Source organism: Rosa chinensis, chromosome 2 (assembly GCF_002994745.2).
Source record: "Rosa chinensis cultivar Old Blush chromosome 2, RchiOBHm-V2, whole genome shotgun sequence".
In the NCBI taxonomy this organism is placed as follows: Eukaryota; Viridiplantae; Streptophyta; class Magnoliopsida; order Rosales; family Rosaceae; genus Rosa; species Rosa chinensis.
In genome coordinates, this window is record NC_037089.1 from 74,547,736 (window position 1) to 74,560,104 (window position 12,369).

The 12,369-nt window shown below is 35.3% G+C and overlaps 1 long non-coding RNA gene across 1 annotated transcript; it reads right to left on the reverse strand.

Annotated features, from left to right (window-relative positions):
* Positions 1 to 1,949: 1,949 nt before the first annotated feature.
* On the reverse strand, positions 1,950 to 3,548 carry LOC112190436. The gene is made up of 6 exons (XR_002932400.2): positions 3,480 to 3,548; positions 3,205 to 3,278; positions 3,005 to 3,099; positions 2,511 to 2,583; positions 2,220 to 2,306; positions 1,950 to 2,122 (listed from the first exon to the last, which is right to left on the reverse strand). It is a non-coding gene; the product is annotated as an uncharacterized LOC112190436 (long non-coding RNA).
* Positions 3,549 to 12,369: the final 8,821 nt, after the last annotated feature.

Consider the following 12,369-nt stretch of genomic DNA (forward strand, 5'->3'; position numbering starts at 1 on the left):
GTATTGACAAAGTGAAACAGAAAGGGCAATAATATGTGAAAAAGAAAAAATGAAAAAAAAAAGAGTAGAATTCTCAACCCTATTGTACTCCTCTAGCGAGGATTCTTCTTGACAAGCAGCCAACCACTTTTCTATCTTTTCTAGTATTTCTTTCCTGCTTAGAGCTTCCTCTTTTGCCCTTGCGATTTGAAGCTCAATTTGTTCCAACAAGCATACTAGGACTCATAGAAGTTGCAGAAAGCAATGCAGCCATTTTTAATGCACCAACACTATCAAACAATAACAAAATTCACCACAGTCAACTTTAGACCTTTTTGATGTCCTAGATCTGAAACTAGATTAAGGTTCTTTTACAATTTAATTTGAAGGGTGCAGATAGTGGACTTAACTTATAAGCAGTAGAAATTCACCAATATAAGTCAACATTGCCCACTTTTTAATGACCAATGGTATTAAGATGCTGTTAACAATGAAATATATATTCTTCCTGTACATGTATAATTCTTCATAAACAATACTGACAAGAATAAATTACAGAGGTTTAGCCATGTACATTTGAACCAATTTCCAAACTACATCTCTGTGACACAGTCTAAGCTCCTCGTTTTAACACTTGCAATCATAATATTTTTTGATAATATAAACAAGGATCAAGGAGCTACTGCAGAAACTTTAATATCTTTGATTGTATTCAAACAAACAAGCAAGTAGATATTCACATAATCACATGCAGGGTTTTACCAATAACTAGTGAAACTTGAGCACCACTTAACATATCAATGTAATGTCACTTTAAGGTAATATTTTAAAGATCAGAAATTGGGATGTACAGAACGATCTGGTTGAAATGAGCTTCAAGCCCTCTCAAATTGTAGAACTCTTCACCGCATTTTGGACATAGGTAATCTCATCAAGATTCAAAAGAGACCCTTTCCTGCAGAATTTAAAGAAGGTTTCAGCTTCAACATACTCTTGTATCTACAAAGACCCAAGAACAACTAGATAAGTAAATTAACTAGGGATAACACTTAATCGACAAATTGGGAAACCAAAATGAAACCCAGAAACTACATAGAATCAAAATTAAAGAAAATCAACCTCCATTAGGCTTCTTCAACATTTAAACTTACTCGAAGAAGCCTAAGATTCAAGGAAAGCAGTATTACCCCAGTCCTCCATATTGCAATTCCTTTCTGTTCTCACAGACAACTATCTGCATATTAAGACATCCATCATCAGAAATCCAAAAACCCACAAACAAATTGGATAAAAGTGGACTAAAACCCCACTACAAAACTAAAATACTTGCAATGCCAAGAAGTGGACTAAGAAAATATAGAGGTTCCCCTTACAAGTATCTAGCAATTGGATATGTCCAACAATTTGACGCCTGCCAATACTAACTGCTTAGGTTCAAATAATATGGTAACCAGATAAATCTTTCAAAAGAGAATACAACATATGAATTAAGAAAGAACAAGTGGCAATACATGCCATCTAATCATGGCTAATGCCTGGACAACAATTTTCAAAAAGCTGGCTTCTCTCCCTATACAAAGTTAGTAGTGCAGCAGAAAACCATAGAACTGAACAAATTAATCAGGCAAATGAGACTTCCATCAGTAATCAGTGAAGTTCATATTTGTAAACTAACCTGTGTGCATAAAAGTATGTACCGCTGCAATGCAATGGCATGGAAAAGCGGCTTCATTTCTACACTTCTGTTGATAAAATCATATCCAATATCATTGTAATTCACTGGAAAGGGAGCCTTCAACCCTGCATAAAATAAAAGGGAAAACTAATATTAAACCTCATAGCAGGTAAAACTAGAAACATATAAACAAACATATGGCTACAAAAACCAATTTGTTACAGTATCAAACATATATAGGCAAATAGCCAAACATCTAAAACTTGTGTAACTCAGCCTACCTTCCTGGCTAAAACCTCTGGTGTCATCAACCTGAGATGAAGTACCTTCAGAACTGTTGTCCACTTCAGATATACGAGATGTTGTAGAAGTGTGTGAGGTATCCAAATTGCAGTGTCCCACATCCAGTAGCACAATTTGCTCCTCACTAACTGAAGGTATTCTTTGTAATAATGCAAATGCACTTCCCTGGTCACTTATCTTAGTTAACTCAACTATGATGCAGAAAATCCATAGGTTCAAGAATTAAAAAGAAAAAAGAAAAGAAAATAATAAAGAAAATCACCTGCCAGAAAGAGTAGCAACCATCAACTAACTTATTAGTCCTCCCCTGAAATCCACATTCCTTCCCTTGTCGAAATACCAACCAATCCTAACACAAGAAAAAAGTTAAATTTAAGAAATTACAGAGCATGTTCATAGAAACCATCACAAGAGGAATGCAACAGTGAAATTATACACAGCAGAGTAAAAACAAATTAAAAAAATTACTTGAACAGATTTTTATATCTATATGTATATTATACAGTTAGTTATTATCCAATCTGAACCACACAAAGAAAAGAAAAAATCTTACAATTAGTCTAGGCAAGTCCAAACAATTGACCTCATTGATCAGAATCATTGTTGCCAGCCCACAAAAGGTGTACCTGATGAAAATATTGTCAGATCTATGTAAATGCATTGCTACAGGAATCCACAATGGGCACACATGACAGGTGAGCAGATGGGGGAAGGAAGCCAAAATACATTTCTCTCAAAGGCCACAAAGATAATTCATAATTGACCTTAGTAAGTTTTTCATTTCGCATATAGAATCTTCTCAACTAATTTTCCAAAGACGTGAAAAAAGGTAGAAGACAATTTGACATGTGAGTGAATGGAAGACAGGAAGCCAACAAGACATAGATATTCAACTTTGTCAGAGGATACCACCCTAAGAGTTTACAAAGATAATTCTATTAGTAAGTGTTTTTTCATGATAAGGTACATCTAATGTCGCATTATTACTCAGGAACAATAATGCTCAAGGACTTTTAAACTAGTTTAAACAGAAGAACCATTACTAACCTTGTATAAGGCTCTGGCCTGCACGCTGCATTGATTGTGATGACTCTACTAAGTTAACTTTCTCCAAGGAATTCGGCCAGACTTCTCATAGTGCCCTACAACATTTGATTTACATTATATCAAAATCACATTACATATAAACAGTAATCCCAAATCTTCACGTCATTCACAATCAAAAGATAACCAGATGAACTTCTCACCAGAAAGCCAAACCCATGCCAGCACCAAAATCCAACACTTCAGCGGGTGAAAAACCCGGCAACCTTCTACAAACCTGTCAAACAACAACAACGCAAACACACTGCTGAACATCAAAGATCAAAACTTCATCAAACTCTCAATCGATACACACCCGAAAAGAACAATAATTTCGCACTCAATTAAAAGCCTGATACTAAAATCAATCTAAGCACTTCATTTCTAGCATACAAAAACACATTTATCAAATTCACAACATAAATCCTTGAATCCATACCTCCTTGAGTACTCTGTGACAAGCAGGCAAGACAACTGGCATTCTGGAGGATTGTATCGATGTCTAAGAAAAAGATATCCATCTATTTACTAAACGTGAAGATTATCCAGGAGGATTGGCCACTAGTGCTCAAATTTGAAAGAAAGCCCAATTAGTTTCATATCAAAATTGAACTCCCAATCTAAATATTGACCTCTCATATACAATAAACTGTTTCTCTAGAATTAACGAGAGACAAATGGAAAGAACAATGGAATTTACCTTATAGATTCGTAAAGAAATTGATCTGTTGTGTCTGGGTAAAGGAGGAGTTGGTGTTACAGTTTATTTGGTGAAGGAGGAGCTGTTCGAAGTAAAGGAGGAGCTCGTCGGCCTCGGTGGAAGGTTCCGGTGCGCGGAGCTCGTCACGTCGGCGGAGGAGCTCGTTGGTGTCGGCGGTAGGTTGCGGTGCAGACCTCGTCGAGCTCGTCGGTTCCAGTTCTAGGGCGAGAGAGAGAGAGAGAGAGAGAGAGAGAGCGCGGGGGGGGGGGGGTGATGTTTGGGAAAAAAAAAAGGGAAAAAGAACTAGGGCTGTTTGTTAGTACGCAATTTGGCCAAAAAAAACAAAAGGAAAAAAAGAGGGAAAAATATTTGGGTTAGCGCCAAGAGCCCAAGAGTAATATGTGTTGCCACAGTTTTTTTATATATATAAAGTACATATACAAATAAGCTTTGCGACGGCAAGAGGAAAAAGCGTCGCAATTGAGTATAAAATTACGACGGCAGAGATTTTCCGTCGCAAATGATAAGGCTTAATCGCAACGGAACATTTTCCGTAGCGATAGGGTATCAATTGCGACGGCAACTGTTGCCGAAGTAAAAAGGCGAAGCAATTGCAATTTTTTTTAGTAGTGACTCTAACATTCCTAAATACTTTTGCCATGTTGTAGAAATATTAATTCATTTGTATTTATTGATTGAATAGCTTTACAACTTTATAAAATTTCTAATTAGAATTATATATTTTTAAAGTACTAAATATTATACGGGCAACTTCAAACATTTATTCTAAATTACTATAATTCACTATGAAATGAAGCTTGGTCACCGTTTGTTTTTTTTCTTTCTTCCCAATATAATAGATAATTGATCAAATAAGTAGTTCACAAAGTTTCACTTAAAATTTCAATGATATTCTCCTAATTTCCATCATTTTTTTCTAAAATTTATCGATATCAAAACTTTCTCGATATTTCCATCGAAATTTCCATTTTCCGAACCATCGATATTTCCTCGATACTCGATATTTTAGTCATTGCTGATTTAATCAATATGTGGGGGAGTGCTAGGCTCACACTCACCTTGAGCGTGGATGAGCCACAGTCACTCTCAGCTTGCCCTGTGTCAATAGACAAAGCTTATAGAAAATATGATACTTCTATTCCATTCTTTACCCCTTAAATTAAAAAAAAAAAAAAAAAAAATCCTTGTCTTCTACATTTTCATAACCAACGGACCAAATAACTCAAGAAACTCCTACTGAAGCTCCATCGACAAAAATGACTGTTTGTTGTTTTGGATATGTTTGCTTCAACAAAAAGTTCTTAGGAATCAACATATCACCAATTCCAGAACCATCTGAAATCTATCACCACATATTCAGAGCCAAGCCCTTGTTGTTTTGAGATCAGACTGAGTGAGTTTTTTTGGGCCAATTATGTTTTTGTGCGAGTGCTTCTATTGGAATCAACTCAGATTTATTCCCACCGGGGACTGAACCCTTCTCGCTGCCTGCTTTAGTTCCTCAATGGCCTCCAGGTGAAGGTTTTGCTTCTGGAAAAATAAGTATTGGAGAAACAGAGGTTTTCAAGATCACCAGATTTGAACAAATCTGGGCCTGCTCTCTGCCAGAGGACGTAAATAAAAATAAATAAAAAAATCCATTGACCAAACCCACCTCTCCAAATTAAAATCAAACCCCCAATTCTCCGACCCAATCCCAATAATCTCTCTCAATCTTTAACCATATCCACAACCTTGGATTTATGATCGAACCCGAAATCTGGTACTACCGATCGAGGAACATGTTGTTTTGAAGATTTCCAATGACTCGTCGAAAATTGGGGCCTCCGTGAGGAGGGCATCAAGGCGGCTTCGGTGGCCCCGGCGGAGAAGTCGACGGTCATGGTGTGCAGAATGGAATGGTAGGCTGTGGTAGCGTGGGAGATCGAGGGTGGTCGGAAGAGACCAGAGGAGGAGGATTGAATTCATGGTAATAAGGAAAGAAGGGAAATAGATCGAATTTAAAGTAGCTTCTTTTGTTTTTTTTTTGTTACAGCTTTTTCATCGGAAAAGTTTTTATTTTTTATTTTAACTTAAGGGGTAAATAATGGAATAGAAATATCATATTTTCTATAAGTTTTGTCTATTAACACGTGGCAAGCTGAGAGTGAGTGTGGCTCATCCACACTCAAGTTAAGTGTGAGCCTAGCACTCCCCCAATATGTATAGCTCTTTTTGCTAGTAGTTCGATCCATATATTATCTTATTTATTTATTTATTTTCTTGGCTTTTAATATTGGTTTTCTCAATGCAGGTGGGTCGCAAGGAGCTACTCTTGCAAGGTTGTTGTTGTTGTTGTTTTGTGATTTTGACGGTTATATTCCAACTTTGACCTTTCCTTTACTGATCTTCAGACTTAAGGTGAAGTGAGAATCATGGGTTTAATTTAATTTGCTATTCAAATAATTTGGTAGAATGTCCTACTGTTGTGGCAAAGGCACCTGTAGTAACAAGAATAGTGAGCCATCTGGTGGCGATGCTTCTTTTGATGAATCCCGGGCCAAAGCGTCAGTGGACCGTTATGAAAAAGTATAAGGATCGTCCGATTAATTTCCTTTTACATGCTGTAGTTTTAAATCTTCATATCCAACTACATACTTTGTTCTAGCTTTCTTGGTTGAAACTTTATCTTATGCATGTGTGAGCATGATTTGCAGGTTGCTTGACCTGTTGTGTAGACCTATGTGAATGCTTTTTTGTGTATTTGTATATAGCCTGATCAGACGGGTTGTTATCTTAGTTTGTTTTTGAACATTTGATTAGATGACCCTTGCTAGCTTGTTAGATTAGCTGTGGAGTTATTATCTGCTACAATAACGAAGAACCCAGAAATCCAAAAAACCTATAAACCAAGAACAAAGAAGCGAGACATCAAGAACAAAGAAACTTCTGCAGGAATTTTGCTCATACTATAATAGGACGCAAACTAAAATGCCTAAAAGTGAACGTGCCCAATTTTGGTACCGGGAGAATCCACTGCAGTTGTCTTCATGAAGTTTTGAGAGCATAACCACATGTTAAAGCCTTTTCTTGTGAAACAGTGTATTGCTAGGGCACAATTCCCAATATAATAGAATCAAATGTATTGCTGCACAAAGCCACAAACTAATGTTTTTCAAGTTCAGAACGTACAGAATCACATGTATTACTGGACAAACTCATGTTTTTCAAGTTCAATATGGGAAGTGTATGCAGAGGCTGCTGTGCTATATTACAATGCATAACCTGTTTCAATTTTCACATCAAAACATACATTGGCTCACAACAAAAGCCAGCTTTTAAGTAGCAGCCTTTTTAACTGAAGGAGGCCTTGACAATCTCTTATGGCTAGAGCCGTCCAGCTCACTTTCATCTTCTGCTTCTTGATGCTTGATATTCGTCCTTCTTGAGCTTTTGATAGACAAGTCATCAAAGCTTGGTTCGGTTTTCCAGGGAGGTGGAGTTACACAGTTGGAAAGCCCTGGTACTCTTCTGGAATCCTTGGCAGGTCTGATATAGGGATGGCATTTTAACCCATGGGTATGGGTACCTGTGGGTATTAATATGGGTATGGGTACCCATTTATGAAGTTTGGGTGTGGGTATGGGTATTTTATAAAATATCCATTATAGAAACGGGTGGGTATGGGTATTACCCATAGGTACATAAAATTTATCCAATACCCAAACTCTATTCACTTCTCTTCTCTCTCCGATTCTTCTCTACTCTCTCTCTGATTCTACTCTCTCCTTTCAACCCAGCAATGTAGCCGGAGATCGGCTACTCCGGCATCTCGGGTTGAGAACGTGGTGGATTTCGATATGTAGTTTCAATTGTTACGAAATGGAGTTTCGATATATTGGCATAAATGGGTTTTGATCTGTGAGGATCAAGTTGTCCGATCGACTTGTAGATTTGATATATTGATCGTAGAAGTGTTCCGATGACTTTGTGTGGTCTCGGATGAGGATCTGACCGTTGGATCGTATAAAGGCGATGGATGCTCCAACCGTTGGCTTTTGACGGAATTGCATTGAACGATCATTTGTGATTTTGGTTGTTTGAGAAGACGCAGTGGGATTTAGAGGTGAGTAAATCTCACATGGTTCATTTACGAACCGAATTTTATTATTTTACATTTAATCGCCAAGTTGTGAAAATTGTTTTATGGAAATAAATATTTATTTTAAACTTATTGCTTCCTTGTGACTAAACCAAAAATTTCCTTCTTAAACAATGTCTCAAGTATTTGAATTGACTATGAAAATAAAAAGAATAAAAAAAATTATTTTTGTCAAAAAAGGAAAGGAAAAAAAAACTGAAAAGATGATTTAAAAAAAAAAAAAAACTACCAATATTCAAAACGGGTAAACGGGTGGGTATGGGTTTACCCGTTTAGAAATGAGTTGGGTATTATTTGATGGGTATTACCCCTTGGATATTATCCACAAACTATTATTGGATGAGTATTATCCAGCAGGTATTACCTAATGGGTGTAAATGTCAACTCTAGTCTGATAGGAGAAGTGGTATCAGAATGACCTACTCCGAGATGCTGAAGTGTTGCAAACAACATTGCTTTGAAAAACTTGGTGCCTGATGCTAAGGCAACAGGAATTGGATGAAGGATTTCCTACATCAGTTGAAGAAAATAAAGATCTCTGATGAAATGCTTAAAGACCTCCTCGGCCGGGGCCTGGATCGGAAGGAAATGTAAAGGACACACTCACATGTGGTCTAAAAACATTATACAAATATGCTCGAAGTTTAACAAAAAAAGAAAAGAAAAAAAGGTTATGCTTTACTCAATCTGGATGAATAGAACAAATGAAATGTTTCTCCAAACATACTTTCCATACTGAAGGAGGCTCCTTAAATGTCTGGCTCCACTGGAAATCGGCAACTGAAGCTGTCAATTAATGCAGAACGGATGACAGCCCAATTCGAAGAGCAGTTGGATCGTGCAAAATGAGGAAAACGAAAACAACCCAAAAATAACTAGGAAAACCAAAACTCGAAAAAAAATAGAAAAACTTAGTTTTGAGGCCCTAAACGACCCCAAAAGCCCGAAAAACACCACAGTTCATGGCAAAGCGATGAGTTTTGTTTCTGGCGCGATTCCCTTTCCGGAAAGGTAAGGCACGTTAATGCTCTATAATCACTAGCAGCTGTTAATGCTCCATAATCACTAGCAGCCTTCATCAGTAATTCAGAGAATTGTTTCTACATAAACTAAGCAAACATGCCAAAACAAGCATTAAGAAAAGTCTTCTTCAACATAATGAGATTTCCAAGAAAATCATAGTCTTCATTGTCAGGAAATTATCCTTTAACTGTCTTCTAAGATAAATATTTCCCAAAATCTAAATAAATACTGTTCATATATTTCATGACTAGAGTTATGACATATAATTGATTTATTAGAACAGTAAATTTGATGAAAATACCCTCTAAGGAAGGATTTTGAACAAATTAAAGGCTGTTTAGACTGAACCAAATAAATAAGACTGATCCTGTATAATCGTAGTGAAGGATGTACAATACTGTAAAGAGTATAATTGGTAATGAAGAAAATGATCTAGAAGTGGACACTCGTTTCTTAAGTCTCTGTTGTTGTGACATTTTAATATTTTATTTATTATTGAAATTAAATTTGGGTGAATTTATTTTGTGTTTAAATTCTGAATTTATCTGTGTGTTTAAATTCCTAATTTATTTTGAATTTTAGTTTGTAACTCATGGTGTTTTATTTTGATTTATTTTGGGTTTTAATTCTTGTAACCTATGGCTTTTGGTTAATATCCTATTAATGGTAGGGAGTGTCCTAAGAGTCTATAAATAGCTCCATTTGTTGCATGTTCAAACATATCATTGCTTCTACGTAAGAGTTTTTCTATTAGAACCTCCAAATTTACTCACTTGACCTCCTTGCTTTTTACACCTCCTATCAAATTTTTAAATACTAAATTTACTCACTAAACCTCACTTAAGTTCCTGAAATAACCTCACTCATATCATTTGCAAACAAACTATTAATTACATATTCATTCCTTAACCATATTACATAAATCTCTTATCTAATAAAAAAGAAAGAGTTTTTCTATTGGAACCTCTAAATTTACTCACTTGACCTCTATGCTTTTTACACCTCCTATCAAATTTTCAAATACTAAATTTACTCATTAAACCTCACTAAAGTTCCTCAAATAACCTCACTCATATAATTTACAAACAAACTAAGATTTTTATAATAAAAAACTTAGTCATTTCAATGATTTAATTACATCTCTATTCCTTAATCAGAAAACATAAATCTCTTATCCAATAAAAAAAAAATCAAACACAAGGTATTGAGTTTTAAAAATTAACAAAAATAAAATAACATGAACTATTATGTGATTTTTTTATTTACTTTTTCTTTTTTAGCTGTGCAAAAAAAAAAAACAGATTAATCATTTTACTTAATGTTTCTCTATTTTCTGTACCTCATGATTAATTATTTAAATATTTTTTTTATTTATTTTTATTTTCTAGCTCTATTTTTTTTTCTTCTTTTTGCAAATATAATGGATAGATTTAGATTTAGGTCATAATACAATTTATTTTGTTCTCCCTGACCAATATGCGTTCAATATGCATATCATACATTTTTATCTTAATCATATTTTTATTTCTTATTAAATATATATGAATGCTTTAATGAGTATGTAGTGAAATTGGAAAATGAAAATAGATAGGGAAAATAATAAAAAATGCAATCTAATATTATTGAATTGGAAAGTCTAGAGAAAATAAATATAACAATTTTTTGGGTATAATTATTGTCCTTAATAGTCATTTTATAGTAGGTTATATATGTCATTTAATAATTCATAATAGAGTGAGGTCAAGTGAGCAGATTTGGAGGTCCCAATAGAAACTCTCTTTACGTAATACTATTACGATACACTACTATTCACCCATAAACTTTCTTTCCAAAATCCCCCAAAGTGTCTTGTGTGTTTTTTGGCCTAAGAAATGTGTTCTTTTGGTGGAGCTTTGGGTTCCTCCAATTTGTGCAGATTGGTGTGAGTCACACAACTTGTTGTTGGGCTGTTGTATTCTGGAGGGGACAAGTCAAGAGATTTCTGGTGCACCGGCATTGTTTCTCAGAGGGCTTGAATCTCCTTAAAGAGAGCGAGATACCCGCGCCTCAGCCTTTTGTCAACGAGTTTCTCAAGAGAAATTATAATTATTATTGTAATTTCACCAACAATTTTAAGGAGATACACCGAAGATGGAGTGTGCACAAGAGAAACCGTTAGACAATATGGGAGATCTCTACTTGAGAAAGATGAGTATAACTATTCTTTTTTATCTCTTGACTTATTTCTCATATAATGTTTATGACTATAATGAACTACTCATTGTTATTCAAATAAATATTGAGAAGTTTTGTAGATTAACTTGGAGAGTGTTCCAAAAATCCATGCGTCACAAACAAAATGAGATTTCCTTGGAGACCTTTCACATCCGCGTTGAGGAGGAAACAAGAGGTCAAGATATTCTTATGCAAGATACAAACAATGACACCTCCAAGGTAAATTTAGTATCTTCCAATAATAATATGCCCAATGGTCATTTTCATAAAAATTCTCTTATGCAGCCAAAGAAGAAAAATATGAAAAAAGTTGGTAAACCTCACCAACAGAGTAAAGCCAAACCAAGCTATGAGAATAAGAACCAATATCCTCCTTTAGAAAATAAGCAACAATATACTTGTTGTTATGTTTGTGGCAAAAGTGGGCATATTGCTCGAAATTGCAATTATCGAAAACGTGAGGCTATTCCTCAAGCTCACGTCATTGAAGAACCATATGTGGCAATGATAACTGATGTAAATATGGTTCAAAGTGTTGAAGGATGGTGGGCAGATTGTGGTGCTTATAGGCACATCTGCTATGATAAAGATTGGTTCAAGAAATACACTCCTTTTAAGGAGCCCAAAACGGTTATGCTTGGAGATTCACATACAACTCATGTGCTTGGAACTGGTGAGGTGGAACTCAAATTTACTTCTGGTAGGGTGCTAATTTTGAAAGATGTGTTGCATACACCCTCTATGAGAAAAAATTTGAAGTCTAGTTATCTTCTTAATAAGGCTGGTTTTAAACAAACTATGGAATCTGACCAATATGTGATCACCAAAAAAGGTGTATTTGTGGGTAAAGGTTATGCTTGTGATGACATGTTCAAATTGAATGTTGAGAATAATAATAAAGCATCTACTTCAGTTTATATGCTCTCTTCTTTGAATTTTTGGCATGCACGTAAATAGTAGATATGTGGGAATCATGAGTAGCTTGGGTTTAATTCCTTCAATGCAAAAGATTTTGAAAAATGTGAGACTTGCAGTAAAGCAAAAATTATTAGAAGGCCTCACAAAAATGTTGAAAGGCATACCGAGCTATTGGAATTAATTCATACAGACTTGTGTGAATTTGAGGGAGTTTTAACTCGTGGAGGTAACAGGTATTTTATTACTTTTATTGATGATTGTTCTAAATATGCTTATGTCTATTTGTTGAAAAATAAAAGTGATGATTTTGCC